Source organism: Triticum aestivum, chromosome 7D, assembly GCF_018294505.1.
Source record: "Triticum aestivum cultivar Chinese Spring chromosome 7D, IWGSC CS RefSeq v2.1, whole genome shotgun sequence".
Taxonomy (NCBI): Eukaryota; Viridiplantae; Streptophyta; class Magnoliopsida; order Poales; family Poaceae; genus Triticum; species Triticum aestivum.
In genome coordinates, this window is record NC_057814.1 from 179,008,156 (window position 1) to 179,025,527 (window position 17,372).

Sequence of the window (17,372 nt, forward strand, 5' to 3'; positions counted from 1 at the left end):
CTTTTCTGGGTCATGCCCGGCCTCGGAAGATCAACACGTCGCAGCCCCACCTAGGCTCAACAGAGAGGTCAGCACGCCGGTCTAAACCCTATGCGCGCAGGGGTCTGGGCCCATCGCCCATTGCACACCTGCACATTGCATACGCGGCCGGAAGCAGACCTAGCCCCCTTAATACAAGCGCGAGCTTACGGTCCAATGCGACGCGCGCCACTCAGTCGTTGACGTCAAAAAGAGCTTCGGCTGATACCATGACGTCGAGTGCCCATAACTGTTCCCGCGTAGTTGGTTAGTGTGTATAGACCAAATGGACAGACTCAGATCAAATACCAAGTACTCGTTAAGCGTGTTAAGTATCCGCGAACGCCGACCAGGGCCAGGCCCACCTCTCTCCTAGGTAGTCTCAACCTGCCCTGTCGCTCCGCCACAAAGTAACAGTCGGGGGCCGTTGGGAACCCAGGCCCACCTCTACCGGGATGGAGCCACCTATCCTTTCAGCCCCCTCATCAGTAGCACTTGCGGGTACTCAACGAGCCGACCCGACTTTAGGCACCACATGTGTCATGTATATAGTATATAAGTATATACCCGTGATCACCGCCCAGGTGATCACGGCCCGATAGTATAGCACAGCAGACGGACAAGAATGTAGGGCCACTGATGGAAAACTAGCATCCTATACTAAGCAGTGGGATAGCAGGTAAGGGAAACAACTGTAGCAACAATGACAGGCTATGCAACAGAATAGGATTAACCGAAAGCAGTAACATGCTACACTACTCTAATGCAAGCGGTAGAGAGTAGAGTAGGCGATATCTGGTGATCAAGGGGGGGCTTGCTTGGTTGCTCTGGCAAGGAGGGGTCGTCTTCGATGTAGTCGAACACACGAACATCGGCAGCGGTCTCGGAGTCTACCGGAGAGAAGTAACGGAGGGGGAACACAATAAATAACAGAGCAATCAAATGTAACACAAAGCAAGACGCAGCGATACGTTGTGCTAGGGCTGACCTAACGTAGGAATAGGTGATACCGGCGAAGGGGTGAAACATCCGGGAAAGTATCCCCGGTGTTTCACGTTTTCGGACAGATGAACCGGAGGTGAAATGTTGCAGGTTCACTATGCTAGGGACGCGTGGCGGGCGAACGGACTGCGTATTCGGATTCGTCTCGTCGTTCTGAGCAACTTTCATGTACAAAGTTTTTCCATCCGAGCTACGATTTATTTTATATTAATTTTTAAAGATTTAAATCATTTTTAGGATTAATAAATTAATTTGATTCGAAATTTAATTAATGCGTCAGCATGACGTCAGCAGTCAACGTTGACCGTTGACCTGGTCAACCTGACAGGTGGGTCCCACCTGTCAGGGGCTGTTAGCTAATTAACAGTAGTTAATTAGGTTAATTAGTTATTAGGTTAATTAATCTTAATTAGTTAATATTAACAGGATTAATTTAGTTAATTAATTATCTTAATTAATTATCTTTATTATTTATTTATTTATTAATATATATTTTTTAAATCATTTTTTTGTTTTCTAGGGCGTGGGGCCCCCTAGTCAGTGGCTCTGGAGGAGCCATAGCGGGCGCGGGCGTCGGGCATAGCCCGAACAGAGGCGCACCCGACCGGGCGCTGCAGGACGGCAGGGGAGCTCCGGCAAGGGGGTACGGCGCGCGGGCAGGGGGTGAGCACGGTGAGCGGTGACGGCTGCAGGGGCACGAGGCCTACGGCGATGGAGGCGTGGTGAGCGCGGGGGCAGAGAGGGGGGCGTGCTCACAAGGGGCCGGTCGGGGAGGGCAGCGGGCTCGGGGTGGTCCGGCGAGGCAGATCGACGACGGGGGCGAGCGCGACGCGGACGAGGTGGCGCGAGTCGGGCGGCGCCGGCGAGGCGACGGGTGGACGACGACCCGAGGCAGGGGCGTGGCGTCGAGGTGGCGGGGGCGTCCAGCGAGGCGGGGCGACGGGGAGAGCGGTGCCGTCGTCGGGGCCTCAGGCGGCGGTGGCTCCAGCGGGGTGGTCCAGCGTCGGCGCAGGTCGTCGGGGGCGTCGATTGCCCCCGACCGGATCACGCAAGAGGGGGTTGAGGAGGCGGGCGACGGCGGGGCAGCGCCGGGCGGCGTCGATGAGGTGGCGGTGGTTGGCGACGGCGGTGATCGAGGCGGAGGCGCTTCCGGGCGGCAGCGACGTCGTTCAGCGTTGGTGGCGGGGCGATGGCGACGGGGGGCGACGAAGCGACGGCGTCGCGGGCGGCGACGTGGTGGTGGCGACGGGCGTCGGGGGCGACGGGTCAAGCCCTCGATCTCGATCCAGATCGAGGGGGGAGTGGGCGACGTGGGGGGGAGGGGAGTGTGCGGTCTGGGTGGGGTTAGGGTTACGGGGTCTGGGGGTAAGGGGAGTGGGCGAGGCCGGTTGGGCCGGTTGGGCCGGCCTGGCTAACAGCTGGGCCGACTGGCCCAGTGGGGGGGCTTCTCTCTTTTATTTTTGTTTTTACTTTCTTTTAAAACTTTCTTTTCTGTTCATTTACTTTCCCTATAGTTTTCAATTTATTTTAGTTTCAAAAATAGAAAAACAACTCCTAAATCAGTATAGCTTAATATACCACCACCACATTTAATTATGGCACCCAAATAAAATAGTTTAACATTTTATTAATTCTAAAAAGGCATTATCTAATTGATTAAGCCACTGTTTTAATTATTTTAGTGCCTTTAATTATTTTATAAAAATGTGGGTTCTCCACCATTATTACTAAGGATTTATTTGTAACAATTAGCACATTTTAGTTTTTATGTTTGAAAACTTTTATCCTTTAACTTTAATTCAAATTTGAATTTGAATCGGTTTCGAACTAACGCGAGATTAACAACAGTAACCGAGGTGACATGGCATCATTAGTAGAGGGTTACTGTAGCTTAATTATCCGGGCGTCACACAAGCCCCCCCCCCCCTTGATCACCAGATATCACCTATTCTTCTCTATACTGCTTGCATTAGAGTAGTGTAGCATGTTACTGCTTTCGGTTAATCCTATACTGATGCATAGCCTGTCATTGTTGCTACAGTTGTTACCCTTACCTACTATCCTACTGCTTAGTATAGGATGCTAGTGTTCCATCAGTGGCCCTACACTCTTGTCCGTCTGCCATGCTATACTACTGGGCCGTGATCACTTCGGGAGGTGATCACGGGTATATGCTATATACTTTATATACATGACACATGTGGGGACTAAAGTCGGGTCGGCTCGTTGAGTACCCGCAAGTGATTCTGATGAGGGGGCTGAAAGGACAGGTGGCTCCATCCCGGTAGAGGTGGGCCTGGGTTCCTGACGGCCCCCGACTGTTACTTTATGGCGGAGCGACAGGGCAGGTTGAGACCACCTAGGAGAGAGGTGGGTCTGGCCCTGGTCGGCGTTCGCGGATACTTAACACGCTTAACGAGATCTTGGTATTTGATCTGAGTCTGGCCATTTGGTCTATACGCACTAACCAACTACGCGGGAACAGTTATGGGCACTCGACGTCGTGGTATCAGCCGAAGCTCTTCTTGACGTCAGCGACGGAGCGGCGCGCGCCGGATTGGACTGGAACGCCTGCTAGGCTAGGTCTGCTTCCGGCCGCGTACGCAACGTGCAGGTGTGCAATGGGCGATGGGCCCAGACCCCTGCGCGCATAGGATTTAGACCGGCGTGTTGACCTCTCTGTTGAGCCTAGGTGGGGCTGCGACGTGTTGATCTTCCGAGGCCGGGCATGACCCAGGAAAGTGTGTCCGGCCAAATGGGATCAAGCGTGTTGGGTTATGTGGTGCACCCCTACAGGGAAGTTTATCTATTCGAATAGCCGTGTCCCTCGGTAAAAGGACGACCCGGAGTTGTACCTTGACCTTATGACAACTAGAACCGGATACTTAATAAAACACAGCCTTCCAAGTGCCAGATACAACCCGGTGATCGCTCTCTAACAGGGCGACGAGGAGGGGATCGCCAGGTAGGATTATGCTATGCGATGCTACTTGGTGAACTTACCATCTATTCTCTTCTACATGCTGCAAGATGGAGGTGGCCTGAAGCGTAGTCTTCGACAGGATTAGCTATCCCCCTCTTATTCTGGCATTCTGCAGTTCAGTCCACCGATATGGCCCTTTACACATATACCCATGCATATGTAGTGTAGCTCCTTGCTTGCGAGTACTTTGGATGAGTACTCACGGTTGCTTTTCTCCCTCTTTTCCCCTTTCTATACCGGATTGTCGCAACCAGATGCTGGAGTCCAGGAGCTAGAGATCCCGAGGATGATTCTACATGGAGTTCGGCTTCGAGGAGTAGTTAGGAGGTCCCAGGCAGGAGGACTTGCCTTTTCGATCGTTGCTACTTTTGTGCTAGCCTTCTTAAGGCAATCTTGTTTAACTTATGTCTGTACTCAGATATTGTTGTTTTCGCTGACTCGTCTATGATCGAGCACTTGTATTCGAGCCCTCGAGGCCCTAGCTTGTATTATGATGCTTGTATGACTTAATTATGTTGTAGAGTTGTGTTGTGATATCTTCCCGTGAGTCCCTGATCTTGATCGTACACATTTGTGTGCATGACTACTGTACGGTCAAATCAGGGGCATCACATTTTGCAATGGAGAAGAGAGAGAGGAGCGTGCGGCAGCCATTTAGGATTGGACGAGAGGGCCGGCGCGATGTGACTGGATCAAAATCAAAATCAATTTACCCTTCAATTAAGAAAGCGACCCCACATTAACTAGTCTCTGTTTTATTCTGGGTCATAATTGACCATGATTTTTGCACATAAAATATACGTTATACGTTGCAAAAATAATATAATTTGAAAGTACATTCAGATACGAACCAAACGATACAATTTTTGGTGACATGCATTCACATTTTGCTTGTCAAATACAGTACGTGGTCAAACTTTGACCCAAAATACGCAAAACAACAAAAAAATACTTCCAAGACCAGCGTTGCTCTTCTCCTCTTAAACCACCGCCGCTCCTCTCCTGTTCCAATCTAAATGCAGCGCCGCTCCTCTCCTCTTCCATTTCAAAACCACCGCCCCTCCTCTCCTGTTCCAGTCCAAAACCAGCGTCGCTCCTCTCCCGTTCTAATCCAAAACCAGCGCTGCTCCTCTCCTCTTCCATTCAAAAACCACCGCCAGCGAGTGAAGGTGCTGTGGAGAAGTAGATCGATGGAGGATTACAACCGATACGTGAGGATCGCAGACGGCGACCCTGTGAAGCTAGCTAGGATGTTGGAGATACAGTCTTGGTTTGACAACAAGGACCAACTAGCGGCGACGGCGACATCCATGGCCAAATATCTGCAACAGAGCGAAAAGGCAGCGATACTCCCGGAGGGAGTCGCGCCGGAGTACATAGAGCTGCTCCTCTGGGCCATGGAGCAAACAAATTCACCGAATCCAATCGTGAGGGAGCGGTGGTGGGAGTATCGATCCCAGATGGAGCATCCACCAGAGATTGAAGGATCGAGCATCTACAGGGTGCCGTTTGTGAGGGTGTCCTGCCAGAGCGAGCCGGTGGAGTCTTCGTCGACCGAACCCAACTGCAAGAGGAGAAAAGCAGTTGGCCCGACGACGCTTCCCCGCCATCATCTCCCTCACCGTTCACATCGTCTCACGGGGCGGCTGTCTGCCACCGAGGAATAGGAGGGGGCTGCCCCCCCTAGCCCAATAGTCGGGCAGGTTGTGAATTGTTAGGAGGAGCTTAGGGTTGTCAGTATTTGCAGGTTGTGAATTGTGTTTTGTGTTGTGTATTTTGAGAGTACTTTCTGATATGAATGTCTTTTGAATTTCAGATTTGCAATATTGAGCATATGAAGTATTCTATGAATTCTAGAGATCTATTTTTAGCACTTAAAAAAATGTAGTTTCATAGGAGTATAAAAGTGCATACAATGTGATTCTTAGAGAAGAAACTGCAAGTTTCAGTTTCAGATAAGAAACTGCAAGTTCAGTTTCAGATAAGAAACTGCAACTTTCAGAGGCAGAGCGTTTATATTAACACGGCCTTTTCAAACAGGGTTAACATCATGTTGGAAGTTTTATTCATGGTCAAAAATGGAACTACCAGCAAGTTAACATCATGCTGATCAACATTCATGCATAGCACATCTTCATATGATGCACAGTCAAAATGCCCACACAATGTCGAGTGTGCGAAACACAGAGAAAGCGAGGGACGAAGTTTCGGCAAGTGTTGGACGTGGTTTTGGGCTGCCCCGTCTACGCCTGCTCCCTCCTCCCCGCGGCCGGCTCTGCTACCGCACAGGCCTCACCGCCCCACCGTACTCCCATCGCTGGCCTAGCCATCCCTCTACTCACCCACACCTGCTGTTATTCTCCGGCAACGGCAGACGAACCAGTAAACCCTCGTACAGTCGTACTCCTCTCTGCGCGGGCTTCCACTATCGCGTCTTCCCCGGCTCCCCATCGTCCCCTTCCTAGGCCTCGCCGTCATCCACCGCCCTGGCGCTCTCGGCGCGGCCAGGTCAATGTGGTCAATGACCGACATGCATCTGAAGTGGACTGTACGTGGAGAGGCCGACAGCTGGGTCCACGGCCGCAAGCAAGGAAATGCCTCCTTATTATGCGCAAAATAATGATTCCTCCACCTGACATCAGGGACCCACCGAAAGGGCCTCTGTATTTCGTGAAAAAAACGTTACCGCCGCTGACAGCTCGGACCCACCAGCTATATCTTTGCACACAAGGAAGTGCCTCCTTATTACGCACAAAAAAATGAATACTCCCCCTGCTAGCTGGGACCAACCATGGTGGGAGGTTGACTTGTGGGCCTACTAAGTTGACTGGGACGGGGGCCTTTGTCAACTTTAGTCAATATGAATGATTCTAGCTCCAGTGACCGTACGATGTCCATCCAACGGCCGTACTGCTTCTTCCACCTCTGGTCTTCTTGCTCCAGCCGCCCAAAGCAGCGCCGGTCGTGCCGCATGCTCCTGCCTCCCATGGTCGGCTGTGCTGCCGCGGAGGCCTCACCGCCCCCTACTATTCCCACCGCTGGCCAGGCCCTGCGGCGACGGCAGCCTCACACCACAGCCGATTCAGTGAACCCTCGTACTCCTCTCCGTGCGGGCTTCCACTGTCGCGTCTTCCCCGGCTCCGCGTCGTCCCCTTCATAGGCCTCGCCGTCGTCCACCGCCGTGGTGCTCTCCGCGCGGCATGGTCAACGTGGTCAAGGAACGACTTCCATCGGAAGAGTACTGTATGTGGAGAGGCTGACAGCTGGGTCCACGGCCACAGCCCAGTTTTTTTGTGATTCGCCAAGTAAGTCGCTTTGTCAGGCCTGTTGGGCTGCAAATCTTTCAAGACGAGGAGAGCTTTCATTTGGCTGGCCGAGAAAATGGCCCATCAGTAATGAGAAATGGGCTGTACATTTTTAAAACACATCAAACCGGCAATCAGTTTCAAATATCTTTTTTTCATTTCAAGATTTTAAATTACATTAATTTTTATGCGTGGAGAATTTGTTGGATTTTATATTGATATACATTTATTTTTAAAATCAGTTTGAATGTGAGTCGAAATTTCGGGATTAAAAACAGTTCGGACCGCACCGAAATATGCAAAATTTTGTATAATTTTTTAACCGTGGCCACAATATGGGCTGTAATGCTAACAAAAAGAATATGGGCTCCAAAAAAACCTTAATAATTAGCAAATGGGCTGTAAATTATCAGAAATAATGGCAGATGGGTTGTACGCTGTTTTCCACAGATTTGAGGCTTATCTAAAAAAAGGGTGACGCACAAGCAGTGACTGTTGGATGGCCATCCAATGGCCGTCGTGCTTCTTCAATCTCTGCTCTTCCTGCTCCAGCCGCTCAAACAAGTGCCGGCAGGACTGCCTGCTCCCTCCTCCCCGCGGCCGGCTCTGCTGCCGCGCAGGCCTCACCGCCCCACCGTACTCCCATCGCTGGCCTAGCCATCCCTCTACTCACCCACACCTGCTGTTATTCTCCGGCGACGGCAGACGAACCAGTAAACCCTCATATAGTCGTACTCCTCTCCGTGCGGGCTTCCACTGCCGCGTCTTCCCTGGCTCCCCGTCGTCCCCTTCCTAGGCCTCGCCGTCGTCCACCGCCCTGGCGCTCTCGGCGCGGCCTGGTCAATGTGGTCAACGACCGACATGCATCTGAAGTGGACTGTACGTGGAGAGGCCGACAGCTGGGTCCACGGCCGCACGCAAGGAAATGCCTCCTTATTACGTGCAAAATAATGATTCCTCCACCTGACATCAGGGACCCACTGAAAGGGCCTCTGTATTTCACGAAAAAAATGTTATCGCCGCTGACAGCTCGGACCCACCAGCTATATCTTCGCACGCAAGGAAGTGCCTCCTTATTACGCACAAAAAAATGAATACTCCTCCTGCTAGCTGGGACCCACCATGGTGGGAGGCTGACTTGTGGGCCTACTAAGTTGACTGGGACAAGGGCCTTTGTCAACTTTAGTCAATATGAATGATTCTAGCTCCAGTGACCGTACGATGTCCATCTAACGGCCGTAGTGCTTCTTCAACCTCTGGTCTTCTTGCTCCAGCCGCCCAAAGCAGCACCGGTCGTGCCGCATGCTCCTGCCTCCCGTGGCCGGCTGTGCTGCCGCGGAGGCCTCACCGCCCCCTACTATTCCCACCGCTGGCCAGGCCCTGCGGCGACAGCAGCCTCACACCGCAGCCGAACCAGTGAACCCTCGTACTCCTCTCCGCGCGGGCTTCCACTGCCGCATCTTCCCCGGCTCCACGTCGTCCCCTTCATAGGCCTCGTCGTCGTCCACCCCCGTGGTGCTCTCCACGCGGCATGGTCAACATGGTCAAGGAACGACTTCCATCGGAAGAGTACTGTACGTGGAGAGGCTGACAGCTGGGTCCACGGCCACAGCCCAGTTTTTTGTGATTTGCCAAGTAAGTCGCTTTGTCAGGCCTGTTGGGCTGCAAATCTTTCAAGACGAGGAGAGCTTTCATTCGGCTGGCCGAGAAAATGGCCCATCAGTAATGAGAAATGGGCTGTACATTTTTAAAACACATCAAACCGGCAATTAGTTTCAAATATCTTTTTTTTCATTTCAAGATTTTAAATTACATTAATTTTTATGCGTGGAGAATTTGTTGGGTTTTATATTGATATACATTTATTTTTAAAATCAGTTTGAATGTGAGTCGAAATTTCGGGATTAAAAACAGTTCGGACCGCACCGAAATATGCAAAATTTCGTATAATTTTTTAACCGTGGCCACAATATGGGTTGTACTGCTAACAAAAAGAATATGGGCTCCAAAAAAACCTTAATAATTAGCAAATGGGCTGTAAATTATTAGAAATAATGGCAGATGGGCTGTATGCTGTTTTCCACAGATTTGAGGCTTTCCTAAAAAAAGTTTGACGCACAAGCTGTGACTGTTGGATGGCCATCCAACGGCCATCGTGCTTCTTCAATCTCTGCTCTTCCTGCTCCAACCGCTCAAACAAGCGCCGGCGGGACTGCCTGCTCCCTCCTCCCCGCGGCCGGCTCTGCTTCTGCGCAGGCCTCACCGCCCCACCGTACTCCCATCGCTGGCCTAGCCATCCCTCTACTCACCCACACCTGCTGTTATTCTCCGGCGACGGCAGACGAACCAGTAAACCCTCGTACAATCGTACTCCCCTCCGCGTGGGAAACAACTGCCGAGTCTTCCCTGCCTCCGTGTCGTTCCCTTCCTAGGCCTCGCCGTCGTCCACCGCCCTGGTGCTCTCGGCGCGGCCTGGTCAACGTGGTCAACGACCGACATGCATCTGAAGTGGACTGTACGTGGAGAGGCTGACAGCTGGGTCCATGGCCGCACGCAAGGAAATGCCTCCTTATTACGCGCAAAATAATGATTCCTCCACCTGACATCAGGGACCCACCGAAAGGGCCTCTGTATTTCGCGAAAAAAATGTTACCGCCGCTGACAGCTCAGACCCACCAGCTATATCTTTGCATGCAAGGAAGTGCCTCCTTATTACGCACAAAGAAATGAATACTCCCCCTGCTAGCTGGGACCCACCATGGTGGGAGGCTGACTTGTGGGCCTACTAAGTTGACTGGGACGGGGGCCTTTGTCAACTTTAGTCAATATGAACGATTCTAGCTCCAGTGACCGTACGATGTCCATCCAACGGCCGTAGTGCTTCTTCAACCTCTGGTCTTCTTACTCCAGCCGCCCAAAGCAGCGCCGGTCATGCCGCATGCTCCTGCCTCCCGTGGTCGGCTGTGCTTCCGCGGAGGCCTCACCACCCCCTACTATTCCCACCGCTGGCCAGGCCTTGCGGCGACGGCAGCCTCATACCGCAGCCGAACCAGTGAACCCTCGTACTCCTCTCCGCGCGGGCTTTCACTGTCGCGTCTTCCCCGGCTCCCCATCGTCCCCTTCCTAGGCCTCGCCGTCGTCCACCGCCCTGGTGCTCTCGGCGCAGCGTGGTCAACGTGGTCAAGGAACGACTTCCATCGGACGTGGACTATACATGGAGAGGCTGACAGCTGGGTCCACGGCCGCAGCAAGGAAGTGCCTCCTTATTACGCGGAAAATAATGATTCCTCCACCTGACAGCTGGGACCCACCGGACGGGCCACTGTATTTCGCGAAAAAAACGTTTCCCCCTGACTGCTGGGACCCACTAGCTACATCTTCGCATGCAAGGAAGTGCGTCCGGGCAAAAAAACGATTCGCCCCTGACTGCTGGGACCCACCAGCTACATCTTCGCAGGCAAGGAAGTGCCTGACAGTCGGGACCCACCTGGTCGAAGCGTACGTAGCGTTGTCATTCTGGTCGCGAACGTGTACGTACATATATACTGGTGGATGTAGAGGCACGCACGTGTCGTAGTAGAGGCGCGTACGTGTCGTAGTAGAGGCGCGCACGTAGCATGTACACGTACGTATAGCGGCCAGGGTGCAAGAAAGAAAATACGGCCACGTATGTGTACATACGGGTGGGGTCTCGAACGCCTACTCGCGCATACGTACGGCCAGGGCTCGTGTACATGGCTGGGTCGGAACGGAGAAACAGCGTCGTCGTCGTGTTCATGGGGAGGCAACGGAATGCGTCGTGTTCATGGGGAGGCAACGGAACGCGTGGGAGCCAACCGGCTGGGTCGGAACGGAATGCGTGGTCATGTTCATCGAGAGGGCTTGGACGGAACAAGCGATGGAAACGAGGCCTGGCGTACCGCACAACGGAGGAAACGGACCTCCTACGTTCGGAACGGGGTCCTGTTGATCGGGAGGGGTGTGGTGTACCGCAAAACAGATGAAACGGACCTCATACGGTCGAAATGGGGGTCCTGTTGATCAGGAGGGGTGTGGCGTACCGCAAAACGGAAGAAACGGACCTCCTACGGTCGAAACGGGGGTCCTGTTGATCGGGAGGGGTGTGGCGTACCGCAAAACGGACAAAACGGACCTCCTACGGTCGAAACGGGGGTCATGTTCATCGGGAGGGGTGTGGCGTACCGCAAAACGGGACTCCACGAGATACTGTTCATCTCCACCTTCGACCTTCTCCAGCCTCCACGGGCTACCGTCGACCTCCTTCCAGCCTCCACGGGCTCCAGTACATCCAGCCTCCACCGTGCGCTACTCCACTGGCTACTGTTCAACCACCCCTCCACGGGCACCCCTCCACCGTCTACTATTCATCCAGCCCTCCACACCACGGGGTCCTGTTCAACCACCCCTCCACGGGCACCCCTCCACCGTCTATTGTTCATCCAGCCCTCCACCACACCACGGGGTCCTATTCATCCAGAGGCAACGCCACCGCTCACTGTTCATCCAACCCCCCCCCCCCCGCAACACTCACTATTCATCCCAGAGGCAGCATCGATCGGCTTCAGTTAGCAGTAGTAGCGAAGGAATCGCTCGATTGGGTTCAGTTAACAGCCATCGATCGATCGCTCAGGTTCAGTAATGCGTAGCCTGCAGTGCAATCGCTCGGGTTCAGTTAGAGCCCAACGCCTCGCTCGGGTTCAGTTAGAGCCAACACCTCGCACACACGCGCGTACGTGTACGAGAGAAACGCGCATCGCTCGGCCCCCGACCTCCCACCGTAACCGGGAACTCCCCGAAATTTTCCTCGCCCTCGCTTCTACCACGGTTTTTTCCGTCATGGACGGCCCAAAGAATGTCATGCAGCTGCGTCTCCGGCCCGCCCAGGACGAAAAGCCCATTTTCTGTCATGATTTGTTGTCATAGAAGTAGGAGCCCACCACATCTATGATGATACCGGGTTTTGTCACAATTATCGTCATAGAAGTGTCATATGTATGACAGAAAAAATTCGTTCGGCCCAAAATGTCATGGATGTGTCTTTTTTTGTAGTGCACAAGGCAGCGCAGCAGAGGTAGGCCCGGAAGGCCTACTTTAGAGAGGAGCACGAAGGAGCAGCCGCCGTTGGGTTTATAAACCAGTGCGGCTGCCCTTCACTCGGCGAGGTGGGACTAAACTTCGTGCACCGCGGCTGGCAGCACACCACCTTTAGTCACGGTTGGTGGCTCCAACCCCGACTAAAGGGGGGTCTTTAGTCCTGGATGAAGCCACCAACCGCGACTAAAGGTGGTCGCTTTCCGCCGCTTCGCCTGGCCCAAATTGACCTTTAGTCCTGGTTGGTGGCTCCAACCGGGACTAAAGGTCCCTCCTATATATACAACACTTGAAAAAATTCAGTTTCCCTCTGTTTCATCCTCTCCGTCGACGATGCACCGCCTGCCCCGATCGACGTCGTCGCCGCCCACGCCGTCGCCGCCCCCGACGCACCGCCCACGCCGTCCCCCGTCGCCATCCCCCGACGCGCCGCCCGCCGCCCTCGACGCGCGTCGCCCCTCCCTCGAGCTCGCACGCCATCGCCGTCGCCGCCCCCAACGCCCCGCTGTGAGCCCCTGCCGCCATGGCCGCCCTCCCATCGATCGAGCCCGCACACACACACACGCGCGCATATGAACACACACACGCGCGCGCACACACACACACACACACATTTTCTTATTTTTTGTTTTTTAGTTTTTTATACTTGTAGTTATAGAAATGTTAGATGAATTAGATATATAAATGTTAGATGAATGTTTTTTTAGTTTTTATACTTTTATTTATAGAAATGTTAGATGAATTTTAGATATAGAAATGTTAGTTAGATGAATTTTGACATTTTTTCACTAGATGATTAGATGTATATTGAAAAAAGTTCAAATTTTGCATATTTCACGATGCAACATTTGATCCAATGTAACTAGATGCAATAATTTTGACATATGTCAAATTTTGATCATATGTCAAAGTTTGAATTTTGACATATGCAACATTTTATCATATGTCAAAGTTTGATCTAGTGAAATATGATCAAATATGCAACATCTGATCATATGTCAAAGTTTGAATTTTGACATAGATGCAAGAATGGCATAGATGTACATTTGAGAGGAAGTTTGAATTTTGACATCCAATGTAACTAGATTTTTGACATTTGATCCAATGTATAGCAACTACTATTTGCAAAAGTTGCATATTTTAGTGTTGTATTTGCAAAAGTTTGTTATGTATTTGCAATTAATTAGTATATGTATGTATAGTACAATAGATTCTCTTAGTCCTTTAATAAGGGATTTATCAAGAATGCCCCCTTTATGGATGTGCACAAGTTGATCCATTTTTCGATCTCATCTACGTACCCTAGCTTCTATATGTCATGTTGTCTTGTGTAGAAGTATTGAAGAAATCCATGGTTTCATCATTAGCCGGAAGTAACAGGCGCATGATGGTATGAAGCTCTCCAAAGTTATTTTGGAATGGAGTTCCTGATAGGATAATTCGCTTTTTGGTACAAAGTTCAGCAAAGGCCTTCCGAATAGCAATATCCGGAAGGCTCTTGCTGAACTTCATATCAAAAAGCGAATTATCCTATCCGGGACTCCGTTCCAAAACAATTTTGGAGAGCTTCGTACCATCATGCGTCTGTTACTTCCAGCTAATGATGAAGTCATGGTTTTCTTGAATCCTTTGACAGTAGACAACATGACATATAGAAGGGTAGATGAGATCAGGAAAAATATGGACCATTTTCTGCACATCTAGAATGGCGCCATTTTGTTAAATCCCTTAAAGGTTAAGAGAATTCGTTATGATTCTGAATCCTTTTCCTATAGCCAGGGACTAAAGGTTTTCCTCGTATATAAGAAATCACAATCCAATCATTTTAAAAATGTTACATCTGCATAGAATTTGTTCTCGACGCCAACGATGCCTGGCCCGCATCCTCGCCGTCGACTCGTTCGTCACGACGTCTTGCTTCAGAGGAGCCATGTCCGGGATTGGGCTCCACCGGGCTGGCACTAGGAGGTGCTACCTTCAGGGGCACGCCGCTTGGTGAGGAACCCGGCCCCGGGTCCCGTCATCAACCGGAGCTCCTTTGGTGGCGTTCGCGTGGGCCACTTCCGGTGCAGAGGCAACTGATACGTCTCCAACGTATCCATAATTTTTTATTGCTCCATGCTATATTATCTTCTGTTTTGGACATTATTGGGCTTTATTATTCACTTTTATATTATTTTTGGGACTAACCTATTAACCGGAGGCCCAGCCCAGAATTGCTGTTTTTTGCCTATTTCAGAGTTTCACAGAAAAAGAATATCAAACGGAGTCCAAACAGAATGAAACCTTCGGGAACGTGATTTCCGGAACAAACATGATCCAGAGGACTTGGACCCTACGTCAAGAAATCAAGCAGGAAGCCACGAGGTAGGGGGGCACGCCTACCCCCCTGGGCGCGCCCTCCACCCTCGTGGGCCCCATGTTGCTCCACCGACGTACTCCTTCCTCCTATATATACCTACGTACCCCCAAACGATCAGATACGGAGCCAAAAAACATAATTCCACCGCCGCAACCTTCTGTACCCACGAGATCCCATCTTGGGGCCTGTTCTGGAGCTCCGCCGGAGGGGGCATCAATCACGGAGGGCTTCTACATCAACACCATAGCCTCTCCGATGAAGTGTGAGTAGTTTACCTCAGACTTTCGGGTCCATAGTTATTAGCTAGATGGCTTCTTCTCTCTTTTTGGATCTCAATACAATGTTCTCCCCCTCTCTTGTGGAGATCTATTCGATGTAATCTTCTTTTGCCGTGTGTTTGTTGAGACCGATGAATTGTGGGTTTATGATCAAGTTTATCTATGAACAATATTTGAATCTTCTGAATTCTTTTATGTATGATTGGTTATCTTTGCAAGTCTCTTCGAATTATCGGTTTGGTTTGGCCTACTAGATTGATCTTTCTTGCAATGGGAGAAGTGCTTAGCTTTTGGTTCAATCTTGCGGTGTCCTTTCCCAGTGACAGTAGGGGCAGCAAGGCATGTATTGTATTGTTGCCATCGAGGATAACAAGATGTGTTTTTATCATATTGCATGAATTTATCCCTCTACATCATGTCATCTTGCTTAAAGCGTTACTCTGTTCTTATGAACTTAATACTCTAGATGCATGTTGGATAGCGGTCGATGTGTGGAGTAATAGTAGTAGATGCAGGCAGGAGTCGGTCTACTTGTCTCGGACGTGATGCCTATATACATAATCATACCTAGATATTCTCATAACTATGCTCAATTCTGTCAATTGCTCAACAGTAATTTGTTCACCCACCGTAAAATACTTATGCTCTTGAGAGAAGCCACTAGTGAAACCTATGGCCCTCGGGTCTATTTTCCATCATATTAATCTTTCAACACTTAGTTATTTCCGTTGCTTTTATTTTACTTTGCATCTTTATCACAAAATACCAAAAATATTATCTTATCATATCTATCAGATCTCACTCTCGTAAGTGACCGTGTAGGGATTGACAACCCCTTAGCGCGTTGGTTGCGAGGATTTATTTGTTTGTGTAGGTGCGAGGGACTTGCGTGTAGCCTCCTACTGGATTGATACCATGGTTCTCAAAAACTGAGGGAAATACTTACGTTACTTTGCTGCATCACCCTTTCCTCTTCAAGGGAAAACCAACGCAGTGCTCAAGAGGTAGCAAGAAGGATTTCTGGCACCGTTGCCGGGGAGGTCTACGCAAAAATCAACATACCAAGTACCCATCACAAACCCTTATCTCCCGCATTACATTATTTGCCATTTGCCTCTCGTTTTCCTCTCCCCCACTTCACCCTTGTCGTTTTATTCGCCCTCTCTTTTTCGTTCACCTCTTTTTCTTTTGCTTGCCTTGTCGTCATGGCTAGTCCTTTATCTTCTCCGTTGTCTCCCGAAAATGAAGTTCTCAATTTTAAACAAAGGGAGGGAGAAAATCTAAAAGACGCTTGGTATAGAATTTGCAATGCTCAAAATAGATCTACCAGGAAGCAATCTACTTCTGTTCTTCTCCGCAATTTTTATGTAGGTGCTAATCCTCGGTATAGATATATTCTTGATACCATTACCGGAGGGAATTTCTTGGGTAGCCATACTTTTGACTCTTATAATGCTATGATAGATTTATTTGGCTCACCACCTCTCTTGGTTAATGGAACTATGTTAACTTTGGAGCATGTAATGCAAAGACTTGAAATTATTGAAAATAAAGTTGCTACCATAGAGTTAATTGAAAATTTTGATAAAAAGATCCATAATCAAATTACCCAATACGGATCTAAAGTAGGAGTCACTTTGAAAAATATTAAGGAGAAGGAACCCATAGTTAATGAAAGGATAAATCAGGATTCCACTAGAATCGATAAACTTGAGGGTATCATTACCAAATTGGGAACCGCTTTTTCTTCCGTTAAGAATACTCCAAGTCCTCCAACTAAAATTGCCAAGCTTATGTATGTTCCTAAAAATAAGGGTGAATCCTCTAGTAAGGAAACTGCGGATCTCAAATCTATAAGTATTCATCCCAATCTTTTCGCTATCATTAAGGAACCATTTGCTACAAATGATTTTTTTGGTCTTGTGCCTAAAAGTTTGATAATTAATGAAAACAAAGAAACTCCTAAGGATGATAGATGCCTCATTGAAGATTTGCCTACCAAAGATGGCAATACCTAGATCTATCCTTGCTTTTATGCCTAGCTAGGGGCGTTAAACGATAGCGCTTGTTGGGAGGCAACCCAATTCTATTTTTAGTTTTTTTTTGCTTCTGTTTAGGAATAAATATTTGTTCTAGCCTATGTTTAGATGTGTTTTTATGTTTTAATTAGTGTTTGTGCCAAGTTAAACCTATAGGATCTTCTTGGATGATAGTTATTTGATCTTGCAGAAAATTCCAGAAACTTTCTGTTCACGAAAATAATTGTTAAAAATCACCAGAACGTGATAAAATATTGATTCCAATTGCTTCTG